At 36.1% G+C, this 21645-nt stretch overlaps 1 protein-coding gene and 1 long non-coding RNA gene across 2 annotated transcripts in view; both read right to left on the bottom strand.

The window, feature by feature from the left end:
* Nucleotides 1-21645, bottom strand: part of KCTD8 (potassium channel tetramerization domain containing 8) — a 251002-nt gene that overhangs the window by 67809 nt on the left and 161548 nt on the right. The gene's annotated exons all lie outside the window — the stretch shown is intronic.
* On the bottom strand, nt 14439-20356 carry LOC309662020. Its single transcript, XR_014264431.1, has 2 exons — nt 17575-20356; nt 14439-17253 (listed from the first exon to the last, which is right to left on the bottom strand). It is a non-coding gene; the product is annotated as an uncharacterized lncRNA (long non-coding RNA).

The following is a 21645-nucleotide window of genomic DNA, read 5'->3' as shown; positions in this document are numbered from 1 at the left end:
GTATACTCCTGGATTGATACTGCTAATATTTTATTTAATATTTTTACCTCTACAACCACATATGGCTTCTGGTTTTCTTTTCAAAGAAAGATACTTACAAATTTTATTGAGTTATATAGCAGTCTCACAAATTGAAAAGAGGTACTTTCCCTGTTTTCTGGAATAGCTTGCTTCTTATAGGCAATAACAATTTGAAGGTTTATCATAACCTAACCTTTAAAACCTCCTCAGCCTCGTGTTTAGTTTTGTGTTTGAAGGTAGCCTTTAATGTATTGATCCTGTTCATTTAGTGGATAAAAGTTGTTTCAGATATTCCATTTTTGTCTTGCATCAGACTGTCAAAGTTCCATAAACATTAGAATAAAGTTATGCATAATAAAGCATTATGTGCTTTAATTATTTTTAATATTCTTATATTTTAAAATTAATGATTTTTCTTCTTGTTTAATCTCACTAGAGGTTTTATAGTTCATTAGTCTTTTCAAAGAATAAGTTTTGCATTTGTTGATCTTCTTTATTTCTTCTTTCATAAAATCTACCAGTGAAATCATCTAGGTCTGGGGTTTTCTTCATGGAAAGGTTTTTTGTTATAAATTCAATTTTTTAGTAAATACAGGTTACTCATATTTTTAATTTGTCCTTTCTTCAGTTTTAATAACACATACTTTTGAAAGAATGTGTCTCTGGTGGTTTAAAAGTGGCCATAAATCATTGTCACTACGCTGTTTAAGTGAAATTTGTGTCCTCTTCTTTAAACGTGGGCTGTTTTTGCCAAATAGAACCCAGAACATGGTGAGAGTGATGTCATGCCAGGTCTAGACCCAGCCTTTAGGAGGGCTCACAGTTTCCACTTAATATCGTTCTTACTCTTGAAGTCCAGATGCTATGTAAAGAAGCTACCCTCAGGCTTCCCTGGTGGTGCAGTGGTTAAGAATCCGCCTGCCGACACTGGGGACACGGGTTCGATCCCTGTCCCGGGAAGATTCCACATGCTGCGGAGCAACTCAGCCTGTGCGCCACAACTACTGAGACCACATGCTACAACTATGGAAGCCCACGTGCCTAGAGCCTGTGCTCCCTAACAAGAGAAGCAACGACAATGAGAAGTCCTTGCACTGCAAGGAAGAGTAGGCCCCGCTTGCCGCAACTAGAGAAAGCCTGTGCACAGCAATGAAGACCCAACACAGTCAAAAATAAAAACAAATAAATAAATTTATTAAAAAAAAAAAAAAGAAACTACCCTCATGGTGAGCCCGAACAGACAGATAGAGGTACCACCCTTTCTTTGTTAGTACTTTCTAGTTCTCCAGTCATACATGTGAGTGAAGCCATCTTGGCTCGTTTAGCTCTATATGCCCTCGATTTCAGCCACATGAATGACACCAAGTGAGACCAATGGAATAACTACTTCGTCAAACCAGAAATTCATGAGATAATAAATGGATTATTTTTGTACTTTGCCACTGCGTTTTGGAGTTTTTGTTAGATAGCAATAAGTAGCCAAAACAGAAATATGCAAGTGGGGTGAGACTATAATAAAACCCTAAAATATGTACTACTGGAGGTGGGCAGAAGCAAGAGGGCTTGGAGGAAACGGTTAGTGAATAGTGGAAGGACAGTGAAGAAATTTTATTACCAGGATTAAAAAAGACAACCTGTGTTATGCAGTGGTGGAAAATGTGGCAACACTGTCACCTACAGTAACATGAAAAATAGAAAATATATCTAGTGAATTTGTGGATTTGGCTAAGAAGATTTCCACGCAGAATACTGAAAATACTGTTTCTTTTTGCTGTTTATGCTAAGGCATAGAGAGAGATAGATGAACTAAATAACAAATTGTTCCATTATTAAGCAGAATCTAGAGGAAATATTTCTGGCCCAACACTTACAAATAAAAAGCTGTTTCTGATTCCCAATCTCTCCCAGCAAAAGATTTTCAAAATAAGTAATGGTCTTAGGAAAAAGTCAAATTCAGGTCCTGATAGGAAAACATAGTCTGAGTATCAAGATGCCAATGACTCCTTGTTCTGCTTAGCTCTGATACTTGCATCCAGTTTCCAGCCTGTAGCCTCTAGCCACTACTAGATTTTACAGAAACTTATCCTGCAGATATACAGCCCAGCCAGAGGCCAAGGGTCTATGGTGAACACAAACAGAGACTTCGAGTTCCTCCCAGTGCAAAGTTTCTCTTCTCCAGTTCTCTTCTGAAAAATTCAAACAATTTAGCAGCCCTGAATTCTGATCTACATCTCAGCTCCACAGGTCACCTCTCAGCTTGCGCGTTTCTTCTCTGCACTGTGGTAAAGAAAGTACTCCCATTCAGAGAGCCTGGGTAAGTATGAGGTTCACTTCATGTACTTTCTCTGTCTCAAGAACCTCAGCATCTCTGCCTATAGTCCAATGCCTGAAGACAGTTTTGTTAATTATCTTGTACCGTTTTGTAGTTGTTATGGTAGGAGAGGAAATCTGGTCCCACTTACTCTGTCATGGTTGGAGATATAATTATTTTGAGCTCATATTTATGTGTGCTTATTATCTCCATTTAAGAATATTTTATAATTTGGGTGGGTGAAAATTCCCCCTAAGCAATTTCGTACTTGTTTTTGCCAGTATCCTAGAGGTTTCACCATGCCAGAAACAATTTTCATGCTGAGGAGTAAAATTCGAAACTTAAAACCTATATGAGTGCAATAGTGCACAGAGATTTTTATTATTTTATTTTATTTTTTATTTTTTTGTAACCCAGAGCCCAGGCACAAAAATATAACACCATCTTACCTGTGATGGTAAACAGCTTTTTTTTTCCTAAATCACCTTTGCACTATTGCAGCCTTTCTTGGCTAATGGAGAATTTGCAGTCCCAACACCTCAACTCAAGCAGAATCTATGCTATTCCTTCTGTTTGGCTGTAGGTGCTAAAACCTACCAAAGCTCGAAAGCCTAAAATCCTCAATCCCCAGCCATCTCATTCTTTCCTCAAGGAACCAGCAATATGCCCATTTTGGGCATCTGATCTCCAGACTGTAGATAATAAATTTATATCATTTTAAGCTACCAAGTTTGTGGTAATTTGTTACAGGAGCAATACAAAATTCACCCTATGAGAGGCTATTTCTTTCTTCAGTAGACCCTTTACAGGGAATGCATTCATTAAGAGAGGTACTTTAATATTCATAGCAGCACTAGTTGCAATACTGAAAGCTAAAAACCAGTGGCCTATCAATAGCAGAATGGATAAATTGTAATATATTCACACAAAGGGATATTATGTAGAGATGAGGATAAACCATCTATAAATACATGAAATGATATGAATAATGTCACAATGTTGATAGATAGAGGCTCAACACATAAAAGTAAATGTTGTATAATCTAATTTGCATAACATTTAAAAATTAATATAAATGTAAATAGTGGCTACATCTGGGTGCAGCATAGAGTCTACATGGGCACCAAACAGGTATATTTGGGTGCTGTTAATGTCAGTTCCTTAGTCTGGGTGATGGCTGTGAGGCTGTTCAGTTTGTGAAAATCCATCACTTTCTCTACATACGCTTTTCTGTAAGTATTTGATACTTTAACAAAAAGTTAAAATGTAAATTTAAAATGTGACCCAGAAATTTCTTTTGATCAACAACAAGGAAAATTAAAATCTATGGAAATTTTAAAACATTTAAAAAAATTAAAATGATTTAAAAAGTCACTTTGGAAAAATCCATCAAAAATATTAACCAAGGTCTTTCTGAGGTCTTATTTAAAAATTGAAACATTCTCTCAAGGCTGAAGGCTTAGCCTGAGGCTGGGACTGTCCCTAGAGTACTGTCATGAGGTCACGCATATTTAATTGAATAGATGATTGAAATATCCATAGAAAAAAATTTTCCCAAAGCTGACACAATGGCAATGTTTTCCTTTCTAGTTATTTGTTCCAATGTCCCGATCGAGACTAAAATCTTAATATAGGCTGCACTTTTAGCTACAGTCACTTCTAGTTAGATGTCTTTCAATTCCTAGCAAGGCTTTTGTACTACTTCTCCTTACTAGACACAGTGCCATTAGTGCCAGGGGCTCTCTGCTTAGAGAGTAGGTGAATGAGTATGCAAGGCAGCCATGATCCAGGTTTTAAAAATGAGTTGTGAGTAACGGACAAGGCCCCTACTTTCCCTCTTTACCTTTATATAAAGAAAAAGGATTCCACTGTCAAGGTACAAAAGCCTTGATCCGCTGACCTGAATACCCTGTTTTTAAAGATCCAAGTAGCTAGACAGGCTATCGATAGCCATGGGTAAACTCATCTTCAATAGAAAGAAAGATGCTTTCCTTAATCGTGCCTTCCTAAATTCCTTGCAGTTCACTAATTCCTTTCAGTTAAAGTAATACACTTTGAGTTGACTACTGGGTACAAAGTGCTGTTTTAAGAAACTGAGGGGGTCACGAAAATGAGTTAGAAAGTCTTTGCCCTCAAATAAACCAGATTCTTATAGGAAAGGTAAGCCATGATTTAGGCACACAAGTATATTAGTATGGTATCTCTCCAATTCATTTCATGGTTTTAAGTTTAAGGGAATATCTGGAATATTCAGTATAAGAAGATTTGAATTGGGAGTTAAAACACTGAAGATTCAGTAAATTCAGAATATATATTGATATATGTGTATATATATGAAATCTGTTTACTTATAGACACATCATCATTGTACATCATCTATATCATAATGTATATCACCTATATTAAAGCAAGTGTACAATCCTACATGCTAAATGTTAATGCAAACAATCCTTGAGTTGCAACATAACAGAATCAAACAAAGATCACTACTGTCTGTAATTTAGCTTGAGATAAATTTCTCAGTTTGAGTTCTGAAACTAGAGTAGACAATATATAACCTTTTGTAATTTCTCTATGTCTCCATGATGAAATAAAGTAGTGATGTCCAGGACTCTGTTCTTCTTCCCCATCCCCCATTACTGTAGTGCATTCGATGAAGCATTAGGGGTTTGCTTTGCACAGTACCTTTCCTCAAGAAAATTACCCACCCTAGCCTTCGTTCAAGGAGCCATTCTAGACTAGTTCATTCACATAAGCCAACAAATCACCTCAGTGACAGGTGACTGGACCAGAAAGAGGTACCTAGACCTGAGATAGCCAATCTTAGAAACTCTCTTAAGGGATTTGTAAGTTTGAGACCTAGAAACTAAAATCAGAAATCAGGAGCATGTAGGGGAGGACTAGCAGTGACTATGAGGCAAAGGGAGCCGTGAGAGACATGACCAGAAAGAGGTTATTAATCTGAGGAAGCAGAACTCAACAGATACAAGAAGTAGAGTCTTAGGAGGAGGCAGCTGGAATGGTAGATGTAAAACAAGGATAGGCTGTCACACATTGGAAGCAGAGTGTACTCACAGAATGGGAAACAAATATTCACAAATCATATGTCTGAAAGGCACTTGTATCTAGTATATACAGATCTCTACAGTGAAAAGACAAGTAACCCAATTAAAAATGAGTAAAGGATCTGAATAGACATTTCTCCAAAGAAAATATACAAATGGCCAGTAAGCACACGAAAAGATGCTCAACATCATTACTCATTAGGAAAATGCAAATCAAAATAACAATGAAATACCACTTCACATCCACTAAGACGGCTTTAATCAAAAGTCAGACAATAAATATGTGTTGACAAGGTTGTGGAGAAAGTGGAACACTCATTCATTTCTAGTGGGAATGCAATGTTTAGTCACTTTGAAAAACAGCTTGGCATTTACTAAATTGCTCTACGTAGATTTACCATATGACCCAGCAATTCCATTGTTAGGTATATATGCAAGTAAGATCAAAACACATCCACCAAAAACTTGTACATAAATGTTCATGGCAGGATTATTCATAATTGCCAAGTGTAAACAACCTAAATGTCCATAAAGTGACGAATGAATAAACAAAATATGTATAGTCTTACACTGAAATGTTATTCTGCCATAAAAAGGAATGAAGTACTGATACCTGCTACAACATGGATGGATCTTGAAAACATTATGCTAAGTAAAAGAAGCCTGTCATAAAAGACTATATATTGTATAATTGCATTAATATGAAATGTCCAGGCAAATCAATAGAGATGTAAAATATAGATTAGTGGTTACCCAGGTAAGGGAGAGGGGAGAACAAGGAGTGAGTGCTAATAGGTACAGGGATTATTTTAGGAGTGATGAAAATGTTCTAAGCTGAGATTGTGCTGAAGGTTGGTTAGCTCTGTCCATATACTTAAAAATATTTAAAATTGTATTCCTTAAATGGGTCAATTTTATGATATGTGGATTGTATCTCAATAAAGACTTTTTTTTTAAAGCAAAGGACTAGGGAAGGAAATTCATGTATCTGGGGAGAGAGGAGGTGAAGGCCAGAACTGAACTGTGCTTCCTCTTTCCAAAGCCCAGCCAGAGTATTTGTGAGTGTTCATAATTTTTGGTTGTGTGGCTATTTGTATATTTGCAAATTGAAGTGATTTCACTCCCTTAATGTCACATATGTCTTTATTGTAAAACATCCCAAACTTTAAGTAACCTGAATAAGATTATTTTCCTTAAAACCCAAATAGGATATTTAAAACACTTCCCTGGATAATACCTCACTCCATTTTCATACTGGCTTCACATCCTTTAAACCAAAATGATTCTGAGGATTGTTTTCGATATCTATATTGACATATGAGTCAAGTATTTTAAAATGTGGGCTCTCCAGCTATAGCACTTGGATACCAATTTGGTTCCACAACTTGCAAACTGTGTGATCTTGGAAAAGTTCTTAACCTCTTTGTGTCTCAGTTTCTTCATCTGTAAAATGGGAATAATAATGATACCTACAATGTAAAATTGGTGTGACGTACCTGACACATAGTGAGCACTCACAAATATTAACTATTATTGTATCATTTAGAGCCAATATATTTCTGAATATGTGGTTTCCACAATTAATGAACTGAGTTAGGAAACATTTGGGGGAAGATAAAGCAACCTTTTCAAAATTCCCAAATACCAAATACCAATAGCACTTAAACTTTTAGCTAAAGACTCTGTACTGGGTTTGGAATAGTGCCTCCAGGAACTTTCTTTGTTTTTTAAAAAGGATATTATTTGGTTTAGTTTTGTCTGTGTTGTCCATTTATTTATTTTTTGTTTGTTTTGTTTTCAGAGTGATAGTACATGATTTTCTATATGTAGCAGTTTGAGTAGAGAGATGGTAATTACATGTCTCTTTCCTACACCTTGAGGAAATTATGTATCTCTCAAATATCGTCAGCAGGTCCCTATTATAAATCAAGTATAAACATGTCACACTGTATGCAAATATCAAATCATTATGTTGAACACCTGAAACTAATATAATGTTATATGTCAATTATACCTCAATTAAAAATAAATTAAATTTTTAAAAAAACATGTCACACTAACACTTTGAATCTGGCAAATAAACTTTCTACTACCTTTTCAAGTATAAAAGGTCATACGATTATAGAAACAGATTCAATAGAGCAGGAATAATTGTAAGATTTATTTTATTCATCCTCCTCTATCCAAGCACCTATTCTCAAAAGTAACAGTTACTTTATTCTCCAAAACCTCTTGAGATGGAAATGTATTTTTCTTGGCAACCTCTTCCAGTGTCTTATAATCTGTACAGCCAAATAGTTCTTTCTAAAGCAAGTTCAGAGTAAAGAAAAAAATTGAACACACTTCTATTTCTGATTCTTTCTCTATACATGATTTTTTTTCCATAGAAGCTGCCTGAATTTTATTATCACTTTTGTGAGATGTTTGAAGACATTAATGCTAGAATATTTTAACAGGAGCAAAAATGTCTAAAGGCAAATTGTTCTTCATGTCTGCTCTTTGAGGTATACTGAGGTTTTCATGGTTTCTCTCACCGCCCCCCTAAAATTCTTAAATATGTTATTCTAATTGTTGTAAATCAAACATTTTGAACATATCAATTCCATATCTTAGGTATAAATTTGACAGGAGGGCTCAATACCATATCTTAGGCATAAATTTGACAGGAAGATTAAATTTCTATATATACTTCCACTTTCCACAAGTTATTTAGTTGTTAGGAAGCCAGCCCGAAAAGAAACAATGCATTACTAGTGTCTGAAACTCTGAAAAGGTTAAACTGGTTGCACAAAAATGGAGATACCATCAAATGGAAAATAAATATTTTACATTAAAATGTGAAAACAATTATTAAACAAATAAGAGAAATGATTGGTAGAAAAGTAAGTAGGATAAAATTAGAAAATATCTTGAGTTAAATAGGAAAGTAGGGGGAACATGCAAGTGATAGTCATCATTTACTCAGCATATGTGATCTGAGCACCTACTATGTTCCAGGAACTGAAGATTCAGCATTGAGCAAAACAGAAAACACGTTCACCTTCATGGGACTTACCTTCCAAGCAGGAAGATTGAAAACAACAAATTATTAAACAAAGTTATAGAAAACATAATGTCAGGGATTGATAAGCACTTTGAAGAAAAAATAAAGCAGGTTAAAGGGAGAGAGGGAGGAAAGGTAGCGCTCAAGATAGGGTGGTAGGGAATGTCTTTTGAGGTGCTGTAATTTTAGCAAAAGTCAGAATACAGTGAGAGTTGAGCCACGCAAACATGTGCAAGGAAAGTATTCCAGCTCACGAACCTCCAAGAGCAAAGAGTCTTGGAAGTCCTGTCCTCATATTTAGAATTTTCAAAGACCATAAAGACCAGTGTGGGGACTTCACTGGCAGTCCAGTGGTTAAGACTTCACCTTCTAATGCAGGGGGTGTGGGTTCAATCCCTGGTCGGGTAGCTAAGGTCCCTCATGCCTTGCGGCCAAAAAACCAAAACATAAAACAGAAGCAATATTGTAACAAATTCAATAAAGACTTTAAAAATGATTCACATCAAAAAAAATCATTAAAAGACAAAGAAAGACCAGTGTGGCAAGAGCTAATGAGTAATGAGAAGAGTGATGGAAATGAGTTATGAGAAGCCGGATGACACAGGTGATGACATACAGGCCAAGGACTTAGGAAGGTTAAGAACAGGTGCGTAACATGGCATGTATTTTGTTTTACAAAGGATCGCTCTTGTTGCCGCGGGATGAACAGACTTCAGTGAAATCAGACTGGAAACAGACCAGTTAGTGCCTATCAAGTTAAAACATGAAAGAGATTAAGTGGTTTAGACTAGGTTCTTGGTGGTGAGGATTAGAAGTGGTAAGATTTGGGTTCTCTTTTGACGATACAGCTAGTAGAATTTCTACTGGTTTGTATAGGAGACAGAAGAGAAAGAAGGCAGAGAACTCAAGGAAGGTGCCAAGATTTTTGACCTGAGCAACTGATGAACTAATGGTGGTCTTCACTGAGTTGGGGAACACTAGAGAAGGAAAATGTTTGGAAAGAAAAATCAAATGTTAAGTTTGAAATAAATATGAGCTATTGAGAAAAATGTCAGTAAGTTGAACACACAAGTCTAGACTTCAGCAGCAAATGTGGTCCTGTGATTCAAAATTTAGCCATCATCAGAGCACAGATGTTATTTAAAATCATGAGAATGGATGAGGTCACCAAAGAAGTTCGTATAAACAGAGAAGAGAGGAGGTCTCAGAATTGAGCCCTAAGCCCTAGAGCACTTGAAAACCTCAACAATGGAAAATAAGCCAGTAACAGAGATTGAGAAAGAGTAATATTGAGACAGAAGGGCTGGGAGAGTACACTGTCCTAGAAACTAAGGGAAGAAAGTACTTAAAAAAGAAAAAAGTGAACAGTTCTGTCAAATGCTTCTAAAAGAATAAGTTGTGAACAAGTATTCACTGGGTTTGACAATGAGAAAGGCATTGGTGACATTGACAAGTTCTTGACTAGACTTTCAGTGGAGTGATGGGGAAGAAGAGAGAATAGAAGATGAGGAAGTACAGATTTCAAAATATTTTTCTCTTAAGCAGAACAAATGGAGCCATTGCTGCCAAGGGGGATATAAGATCACATATAAGATCAAGGTACCTATCTATCGATCTATCTATCATCTATCAATCATCTATTAATCAATGATCTAGGAGAGAAGAGATAACTGATGATAAAGAAGAGAGAGGGAATAACTGCATGAGTGAAATCTTTGAAAAAGAAATATGGGGTAGAGTTCACATTCATTATATAAAGACATTGCTTACATACATACAAATGTGTCTTACAGTAAGTCACTTGTGCCTTAAGGTATATAAAAAGGCATTTATTCTTTACATTAATGTTAAGGAGTGATTTTATTTTGCTTTTAATGAGAAAACCTCTAGAAAGTGTGTATTAAATTTTATTTGAATCACCACTTTTGTCAATGTCTTATGGTAGATAAAACAACTGATATAGCCCTAAAAGAAAATGGTTTCTATAATGGTTACACTTTCCCCTCTTGGGTTTTTAAAAAATCTTAAGTAAGTGAGACAAGGGTTGCACACAAGTAGAATGATGAAACATGGCCTGGTACTTTATTCTCAATCAAAAGTGTAACAGCTTGTTCAAAAATTAATATTCAATATTCTCAAGGGTTTCTTTCAAACTTCAAAGCAAGACTTTCTGATGTTTTAGTTTGTATGAAAACTTGAGCAAAGTAGAACAGCTGGGTATAATGAAATTCATTCAATTACTGTAATAAGAGATAAGTTTAGGGCAAGAGGCTGCTTGCTATATGAGATTTTTGTGTAGTGTTTTCACTCTGCCCATGACAATTCTAAATTTCACTCTGACATGTTCTTTCTTCTGCCACTGCAGCAATGGGAGGCACACAGTAGTTTTTCTTTAGGTTGTATTTTGATAATCTTTATTTTGTTACATTTTAGGCATAACAAGTAACATGAAAATCTGCTTCTTTCCCTCTCTCAAACATGAACTTATGCACTGAAAATCTAGGTAGATGAGGAAATGAAGTTGTTTTATTTTTCAAAGCATACAGGTTCATGAACCATGTCTGTATCTCTGGATTCTTTCAAAGAGAATAATGGAACACCAATGTTACCATGACCTCAAATCCATATTAATAGAGTTGTCTTTGTGTGAATTCACTGATGTTTTGGACCCTAAATATGGTTAATTCTTAATTGTTTGCTGTAGCTTCAAGCCTTTCAAACCCAAGTATAAACACTGTGCATCCTTACTGTCTACAGACAGATTAATATACAATTCATTATTTTATTTTACTTTGGTATTAGAAAGAACAGAGAGTAGTAAAACTGGAAGGAAAGACAAAGGAAAGGGACGAGAAAGGAAGGGAAGAGAAAAGAAGGCAATACCCATTTTGGAGGAAATGGCTTAAAAATACTGAAAAGCGCTATTAAGATTACTGATGTCTTAAAATGTATCCCTGGTCAACAGCCTTCAAACGGCATAAGAAGTTGGATCTGCTACCAAGACAGGAAGTAGAATCATTTATCCATCGACATGTTTGCTTGCAATATCCAAATGTAGCTACACTCATTTCCTTAGTAGAAACTGAAGGCATTCCAAAGAAGGCTCTCTGTGTCCCTGATAGTGTGACATCAACTGACATTATTTTTCTTTTCAAGAAACTGTCTCCGATCTCTCCCACTGTTGCCAAGTGATTGCCACAATTGACTGTTTCCCAAAGACACTAATTCAGAGCAGTGATTTTTCTTCATTTGCCTATATCTTCTCATCTATAAAACTAGAAAAACATCAAACTAAAACTACAATGAGCTATCACCTCACTCCGGTCAGACTGGCCATCAAAAAAATGTCTACAAATAATAAATGCTGAAGAGGGTGTGGAGAAAAAGGAACCCTCCTACACTGTTGGTGGGAATGTAAATTGGCACAGCCACTATGGAAAACAGTATGGAGGTTCCTTAAAAAATCAAAAATAGAGTTACCATATGATCCTGCAATTCCACTCCTGAGCTATATCTGGAGAAAACTATAATTCAAAAAGATACATGCCTCCCAATGTTCATTGCAGCATTATTTACAATAGCCAAAACATGGAAGCAACCTAGATGTCCATCAACAGATGAATGGATAAAGAAGATGTGGTATAAATATACAATGGAATATTACTCAGCCACAAAAAAGAAGGAAATTATGCCATTTGCAGGAATACGGATGGACCTAGAGATCATCATACTAAGTGAGGTAAGCCAGACACAGAAAGACAAATATCATGATATCGCTTATATGTGGAATCTAGAAAAATGCTAGATGAACTTATTTACAAAACAGAAATAGACCCACAGACATAGAAAACAAACTTATGGTTGTCATAGGGGAAGGGGAAGAGAGATAAATTAGGAGGATGGGATTAACACATACACAACACTATATATAAAATAGAAAACCAACAAGGACCTATTGTACAGCACAGGGAACTATACTCAGTATTTTGTAATAACCTATAAGGGAAGGTAATCTGAAAAAGAATATATATACATATATATATGCATCTCACTGAATCACTGTGCTGTACACCTGAAACTAACAGAACATTGTAAATCAACTATACTTCAATTTAAAAAAAATTAAAAAAAATAAAACCCTAAAAAACAAAACTGGGATAATATCAATTTCCATCTCAACGGGTTATTATGGAAATTAAGTGAATGAAAAAGGTAAAGTGCTTTAAACTGTATCTAGAACATTTTAAACACTAAATAAATGTTATTATTAATATTACTATTAGTCCTAAAATAATGAAGAAGAGCAACTCCTTTTCACTCTTTAAGTTCAAAATTTGAACTTATTCAAAGCTTACCCTAGGATTTGAGCCAGAATTCAGTATTTGGCCCCTTTATTACTTAATCAATATAAAATCTAAACCAATTATTAGTACTTCCATAAGTCGGTGTCAAATTTTCTTATTTTCTTCGGATTAGGGTGTTTGTCAAGCCTCATCACAGTACCTGTATTAAATTATAAAATCTTAGTAGCAGTTTTAGGCCTTTATTGGAAATTTTCATATACTTATTATGCCCTAGCACTTGGGTTTAACAGATGCTTTGGGACAATGCTGTTGCAGAAAATACAAGTGGTATATTCTACATAGGGAGAAACTTCTGAAAGCACAAATAGTTTGTTGGCAACCATATTTTCATTAATAACTTTGTTTTATAAGAAATGTGTTTATATATACATTAATGCTTGTTTCATTCCACATGATTTCCATGTCAACATTAGACCTTTTTCTTCAAAACTGTGCTACCTTTGGATAAGAAGAGTTCTTTTAAAATCCACTTATTCTCAGAATACAATTTCTTTTTTCCAAAATGTCACTCACAACCTTTTTCTTCTTTCATTCACACTCTTAAAGTGTGAAGATAGCCCACCTGTTGACTATATGTAATATGAAAGATTGTACACTATAGAACCCCCTCCATATATTATATAAAGGCATGAACTTAAGAGCCAAATTGAGGCTAAAATCCATAAAGAATAACAGCAAGTTATACAAGTGTTCACCCTGACATTATTGATTAAAATGTTAATTTATTATAACCATTATTGCCTGTCAGAAGAAGTAATGTACTTCAAAGACTTTTCATTTGGAGTTCATCCTCAATCAATATTTACATGGAATTCCAGTCCTCTAGAAGGAATATTCAGCTTAATGAATAGTAATCAATCATTATAGGAATATATTGAGTACACCAGATAATTAATATGCCAATAATAGTTTCATTGTGGGAGACAGAATGGACTAATAAAGAGTCTACAGGTTTGGATTCCAACTTCTAATGTTCAAATCCCAGTGCCACAGTTTACTGAGTGTGTTAATTCCTCTATCAAATAAAGGTAATACAATTACTTACACCTCATGGGGGTTGTTAATGGTATGAAATAAGAAGACACACACTAAGTGCCCATACATAGTTATGTCCATTGATAAACACCCATCATATTACTAACATGGATATATGTTAGGCTGAGCCACAAGTAACTGTAATATTTTGTATCTGTCAAATATTGGAAGGATAATATAGTTCAATCTGAGAAAGGCACACAGAGAGTGACTCTCCAGAAGCTTCAAAAAAAACCCCACAAAAGTTAACAGCAAGAACAGTATTCCCCACAAAGTCTTCCAGAAAGACAAATGAACAAATAATCGAAACTAAAAAGAAATTAAGGCTACTTCTAGAATATGTAGGATCAGCATAAATTTTCCCATCTCTCATTTTCATGGCTAAAGTAATGTACAATGGCAATTGAAAATGAAGCCCCTTATGTACTTGAGGAACCTTAAATCATTAGATGCTTAAAATATGTGTAGAATAAAGTATATTCCCATTTACTTATGTTCTTTGAAAAATGATATTCTATATGGGATCATATTCTAGATAATCAGTATATGAAACTAACACTTTAAGAATTCTTAAAGGGTTTGTGTTACTATAAGCTCACATACATATGTGGAGTGTGTGCATATGAATTGCATTAATGGTAACACATAGCATTACATATGTGTTACATAGCATTGTGCATTTTGATTCATACATTAATCCAACAGATCCATTTTCGTGTCAAGCATGCATCAGGCATACTGTCAGGTACTGGGGACATAATGGTGAGTGAGACAGGCAGAGTCTCTGCTCTCAACTAGGCACAGATCATTGGAACTGTTGAAATCTAGCTTTTACTGCAGTGTCACCAAAACAGAACATCAAAAATTCTTCACATACAAAAACTCAAATTCCTTTTCTCACTATAAGCGTTTAGTAGGGCCAGGGTTGTTGATATTTCTAAAAACGAGAGAGTAAATGGTACTTATAGAGAAGATTATCCCTCCTCATTTATGAGTCACATCACATATGAAGAACCACAGATTTCTTATTTGACTTGAAGAGTTAGATAGCTAGCAACAAAATTGGGAAATGGAAGAATAATAGACGAAACACAAATCTGCTTAAAATTCTGAATGTTATATGACAGTTCATTTCTTCAATGGCTTCTGCCCTAAAAAGAAATGTTTCCCAATTTTTAAAACATCAAATATTCATAAATATTCAGAAGGTGACATTCTTTCCGTATGGCATATATAATTCATAATTTTCTCCATGCTGTCATTATACAGGTAAAAAATAAGTACATTGAAAGGGTGCTGGCTATCCATTTGAATTTAAACACTTACTCTTCCAGCAGCAACTTTATAGCAAAAAAACAAAAAACAAAAACCATGTGTGTGTATTTGTCATACGTATATTAACAGACCTTTGCATAAATATTTTCTATGAGAGAACAACTAAGACATTTTCAGTGTTAGCATTGTAAAACTTTAATGAATTTTTCATGACTGAAAGAGTGCAGAGGTTTGGAATATGAATTAGAAATCTTATAAAAGGTTGAAAATGTCTCTCAATTCATTCATTGAACCATCTGGAAAAAGATGAAGATTTTAGGGAAAAGGAGTCACCTGGCCTGAAAAGAAACAGCTTATAAACTGAATTGCCAGGATAGTTCACACATGGTCATTTCTTACTTTTTTCCACTGATAACTGAAGAATTCTCTTGGGAAATATGTATTTTAACAAATAACAGTGTTAAAAGCAAAATATACGCATGACAAACCCAACATTAGCAGTTATGTCAAATAATTCGGATGTTTGTAAAATGATAAAGATGATCAATAATATTCAAAAATGCTATTAGGATAATATACTTTATAATTTTCTTGTCAAGATGAACAGATGTTAATTTGGATCCTCAGTGTTATGTTTATTAAAAACTATATTAAAATCTGAAGAGAAAAACATAGATTATTGTCATCTAAAAACTTTTATTTTCTTATAAAAGTCTTTCTGTTGTTTGAAATCATGTAAATAGGCAACAACAGAGAAAGTCTTATTCAGCTTACTGTTCTAAATTGAAAAAGATTATAAAACTCTACCTGATCTATCTGTCAGTGTTGAAACTCCCTGTACTCCTCAAGTTTAACCTCAGAGATTGTTTTAATAAAATTTAACATATGGCCCAAATATAAAGACAGTAACAGAGATTTTACAATACTAGGCTTAGACAGAGTATAGGCTTAATAAATAATTTCAAATATGTGCATCCCTCCTTGGAGCAATTTAAGGAGACTTCATCTTCTAGCTTCAGGAAAATCTAAGAATCTAATGTCATTCTTTTGAATGATTCAGGTGTTTAGAGACATCTCATTCTTTTTCCTCCCAAAGTTATTCAAATTAATTTAATATTTTACTTTTTTATTCTCCATAATCACTATCTAAAGACTTCCAGTTTTTTTCCTGAACCAATAAATTGTGAAGCTCCATGTTAGACAAAATGCTAATTATAAGATTATACTGAGATCACATCTTAGATATTATGAGCTAGTCTTCTGCCATATTAATTATCAAATTGGGTTGGCTCTGAGTATCTGAACTTAATTATATCAGTATTTATACAGTAATTCCTTGGCCCATGTCAGGAATTTGGTTGAAAATTACTTATTCATTCATGATGAGAATTTAAGGTCTGGATTGGGAAGTGCTTTTCTAATAAATTTTATCCTACTTTCTAAAATCGTCTCAAATCAGGATTACATTGGCCAGACACTTGCTATAAAGCAAAAATCTCTACTCTCCTGTTTTTGGAATAAAGCTTAACCAATCTATAGATTGGATTGTGGTACACTGCAGTCTATTCATGCTTCTTTTTCATTTGTCCTGATTAAGGCTCTACATATACACAAAGTTGTAGTCATTTTTATTACCCAGAATGGCTTTCAGGAGTTGAAGTGATTTACTAAGAAAATATGTCTTGATGAGAGCTTGAAATAAAAGTTAATACTGAAAGGTCTTGCTCAAACAATAAAACTTCTATGCATGGGACAGGATAAAGACCTTATGTTACTCCTTAATTAACGTGTATGAAAAGATGGGAAAAGTATCCTAAAAAGGGGAATGAGACAGGGACACCTGGAAGATGTAATACTAGGTAACCTCTAACTCCAAGTGTTGAAGTGGCTAGGGCAATAGGAATATAAAAGATGGGTTCTTAACATTACAAGTGGTGGGGTGTGAAGAGCAGGTAAATTGTCTCTATATGAGTAGATGCTTTTACTTTTTCCTTGTGTGTCTTGTCTCTGTCTCTCTTTTCCCTTTTCTTCTCTTCCCTTTCTTTCTTCCTTTTATATTTTATGTGAGAATAGAAAAAGGAGATGGTCTAAAGTACCCACAGCAGGCATAAAAGCATGAGAGCAGAAGAGATCAAGAGCCTTTGGGGGGGCTTCCCTGGTGGCACAGTGGTTGAGAATCTGCCTGCCAATGCAGGGGACACGGGTTCGAGCCCTGGTCTGGGAAGATCCCACATGCCGCGGAGCAACTGGGCCCGTGCGCCACAACTACTGAGCCTGCGCGTCTGGAGCCTGTGCTCCGCAACAAGAGAGGCCGCGATAGTGAGAGGCCCGCGCACCGCGATGAGGAGCGGCCCCCACTCGCCGCAACTAGAGAAAGCCCTCGCACAGAAACGAAGACCCAACACAGCCATAAATAAATAAATAAATAAATAAAAATTTAAAAAAAAAAAAAAAAAGAGCCTTTGGGAATTTCCAGTTTCAGGAGGGGGGCGCTGCAGTCATCCATAAACTTTACAAATGCGGACACGAGCTTACGTTAGGTTTACACGTATAAACTAGAAGAAGTTGAACTACAGTTTAACCAAAACCAAGAATCTACTAAAATACTAAGTGTGGTCTTAAAATGTAAAAGCAATAGCCTCTTTCTGGTGCCCTTTACTGGCTTTTTATTTCTTGTGCATCATGATGGAACAAGCTGGTTTTAAATGGTAGCAACAACTGCACTCTTTATGCCCACCTAAGGAGCTGCACTCAGGCAGCCTGAATGCCAGACTGAGGAAGGGCACGCCTGGCAAATGGTGGGGCAGTGTGAGGGGGTGACAGGAGAAGCACAAGAGTAATGCTATCACATAAAGCTCCCATCAGAAAAGTAGAGAAACTTTTCATAGCCATTAATTAACCCACTGGTATCAGTTAAGGAAACATTACTCAAAGGTCTGAATTAAAATGCAATTCAACTTGCTTTAAATATGGTTTCTTCTTCCATGAGAGCCAGTAAGTATATTACAGTGGTTACTCCTATGGCCCCAGAACAGTGGCATACGAAGGGGGCCATGGTAGAGGCCATCTGCCCCCTGTAGGCAATAAGGTGGGTGCACTGCAGACTAATTAAAAACAATAATAAAACCTAACAAAATGGGACTTCCCTGGCGGTCCAGTGGTTGAGACTTCCCCTTCCAGTGCAGGGGGTGCAGGTTCGATCCCTGGTCAGGGAGCTAAGATCCCACATGCCTCACAGCCAAAAAACCAAAACATAGAACAGAAGCAATATTGTAACAAATTCAATAAATACTTTAAAAAAAAAACCTAACAAAGGTCTGTCTTTTTATTATTATCATGCATGGGTAATTCCCAACAATTTCCGTGATAAAATTTTCTTCCCTGAAAACATCTTTTGTCTGACTGAATTCTAAATAATTGCTACAGTCACTACCAAATTTCAATAATTATGGGTAAGCTTCAAATTAACACATTTGTGTTATGTATCCTTTAATATTCTACATGGAAATTAATTCATTCTGAGAATTCCCAGTTATACAGGTGGCCTCTGACCCACGTGGACTCAGCTGTAGGAAATTTCAGAGCTAAGGAATGGGTTCAGTTGCCTTGCTTTAGCCTTGGTTTAGCCTTGGTTTAACCTTGGCTAAACTTACTTTAGCCTTGGTTTCCTGACACCCATGACCTTCTCTCTGTTTTTCATTACTTTGGGTTTCCTCTTCTATCTTTGAGTGTTTGACTTATACCAGTGTTTTCACACAGTCATATATATAAATTAAGCCAAATCCTTTGGGAAGGTAACGGCTGGGAATATTAGAGGAAAAAAGTTCCAAATATGTAATAGTTATATGTATCAATATTGAATCATTCACAAATGATGCTATATTCTGTAACTAACCCTATTTTCTGTAACTATTCTGTATTCTCTTCTCAATATGTTCCCAATAAATGTCAGGGTTTCTTCCTTTCTATCATTGGTCCTTTAACTAACCTTACTTTCTTTTCATTTCTATTGTAGGAAAAGAAAGCCATGATGTGCTTTTTATAGGAGAGAAATGCTTATTAAAAAAGTCAGACTCTTGATAGGGTAGAATAGTAATTACTTTCATATTGATTATAAGGGCAATGGTGAAACATGAAGGGGGCAGCAATTTATAGAAGGGATGAGGAAATAGTTTAGAAGCTGTAGAAGAAACAGTCGATAGTCATTGGCTCTCTGGCCTCATCTGGGAAGTCATCCAAACGTACTTTAAAATTCAGCTGGGGTTGGAAAACCTATCACACCCACGTCGATCAACAGAATTCAGGTTGAAATGAAAGGGGTCTGATATCGGAAATGATGAGAGTTAACAGTGACCTGTTTCAGAGTCAATCCAAGGCCTCATCTCTGTTCTCATCTTTTCTGACCTCTCAACCATGACTCAAAGAGTTGACCACTCTGTCTCCAAGTTCCCTCAGCTGTGCAGACGACAGACTCCAGTGGCTACCAAAACCTCTGCTCACTTTCCCCAACGTTTTCTTTATGGATATGCTGTGGCTCATTCCCAAACTCTCTGATCTCTATTCTTGTTCCTTGAACTCTTAAATTTGGGGAGACTCGCCTCTTAGAATCTGTCAGGTAGGTACTGACTAGTGGAAAGAGCACAGGTTTGGGGATCAAGGACTCCTGGGTCTTAGTCTCCATTACACACATCAGCTGTGTGACCTAGGCTGAGTTGTCTATACCTTTAAGCCTCAGTTTTATCTGTGAAATGGGGATGCTGATATCTGTATCTAGGCATATTCATTTTCTCTTGCTGCCATAACAAACTACCACAAACTTAGTAGCTTAAAATAGCACCCACTTATTATCTCACAATTTTTGTGGGTCAGAAGCTTAGGTACAGTGTGACCAGTGAGGTTCTCTGCTTAGGTCTCATAAGGTTGAAATCAAGGTGTGGCAATGCTGTGTGCCATAATGGAGGCTTGAGGGGAAAATACATCCAAGTTCATTCAGGACCTTGAAAAATTCAGTTCCTTCCCACGATTTGCATGTGGATCCCCTCTGTCTTAAGCCAGTACTTAGAATCCTCTCATGCTTCAAATCTCACTGACTTTCTCTTTCTGCCCTCAGCTGAGAGAAAGATCCCCTTTTAAGAGTTCGTGTGATGACATTGGCTACACCAGAATAACACAGATAATCTATCTTATAGTCAATTTATTAGTAACTAATTACATCTGGAAAGTCATTTTTGCCCTGTAACATAACATACGATGCCAGGAAGCAAAGGTCATGGGGGGCCAAAATTCTGCCTCCTTCAAAGGATTAATGTGAAGATCAAAGAAATAAACACATGCAGGGCGAAGATCTCCATGGTGCAAGATACATAACCTGTTCTAAATAAATATTTTCTCGTCTGTGCTCACCCCACACAACACACACACACACACACAAACCTCTTAGCCTTGATATGTTGGCTTCTATCTCTCCTTAAAAGATTAAATAGATGCACGAAGATGAAATGTAACATGTTATCCCAATCTCATTCATAAAGATATTAATGCATTAAAAACCAACCATAAATGTTTATTATTTTTCCTTTGTCTTTCATGATCAACTTGTGTCTAAACCCTTAGCTCCTATTTTTACCTGGGACTGAAAAAGGTTTGGAGAATTTTCAATCACCTTGGACAAAACGCTGTGAAACATGAAATTCCTGACCTAGAGAATTGCTAGTAGACAAGAACTGCTGAGGAATCACATCTATCTTATCTTTCTGAGGAACTAAGAAATTTCAAAGAGCATGCTGAGGCCAAAACACACCTGTATTAGGACTGTGTTAAACAGAGGGAGACAGGCTTTTCTTCTCCAGTGAAACAGGTAAGAGCCACTGGGCAATAAACAACTTATACTGCCAGCCTTTGGGCATCTAATTCTGCTTCACTAATTCAAGTTTTAAAGCAACTGAGGCTATCTTCCCCTCTCCCCAAACACTCAACTTTTCCATCACCATTGAGAGTAGCATCCTTTCCTCAGATTTAGGACCACCCACTTCAATGATGACAAGTACTAATCTCACTACTGAGGATCAAGAAGGGGTCAAGGCCTTCATTTTATGCCCTCCCTCACAGCTACCTTGGGCTAGGGCGACTATCACAGGGAGTCAAATCGTGGAAGGAGACAGATCCATGTGCTACAAGCACTCCTTTCGTTATGATCCCATAGCTCCTGCCAAATCTAGATGACATTCTCACCCCTGCTACTGAAATGTTGCCCCTGGCTTTCTTCTTGGGTTCCCTGGGTTCATGTACATCATTTCAGTATGACTTTAAATCAAGATAAAAAGGAATCGTGGTTGCAGTGTTTCGTAAGGAGTAATGTGGAGAGTGAAATGGTATGTCTAGAGGTAGCCTGGAGTATTTCTCCAAGAAAACTGTCATTTTTATAAGGATGATAGAGTTCAGAGCTATGAGACTCAAAATTACCTAATCTAACTATGTTGTTTTAAAAATTAGTAAATTGAGGTTCTTCCCTGGAGGTCCAGTGATCAAGAC

The sequence above is a fragment of the Balaenoptera physalus genome, assembly GCF_965194825.1.
Source record: "Balaenoptera physalus genome assembly, chromosome: 5".
NCBI classification, from domain to species: domain Eukaryota; kingdom Metazoa; phylum Chordata; class Mammalia; order Artiodactyla; family Balaenopteridae; genus Balaenoptera; species Balaenoptera physalus.
The sequence above is the reverse complement of the archived record's forward strand: the minus strand, read 5'-3'. Positions and strand labels throughout refer to the sequence as shown.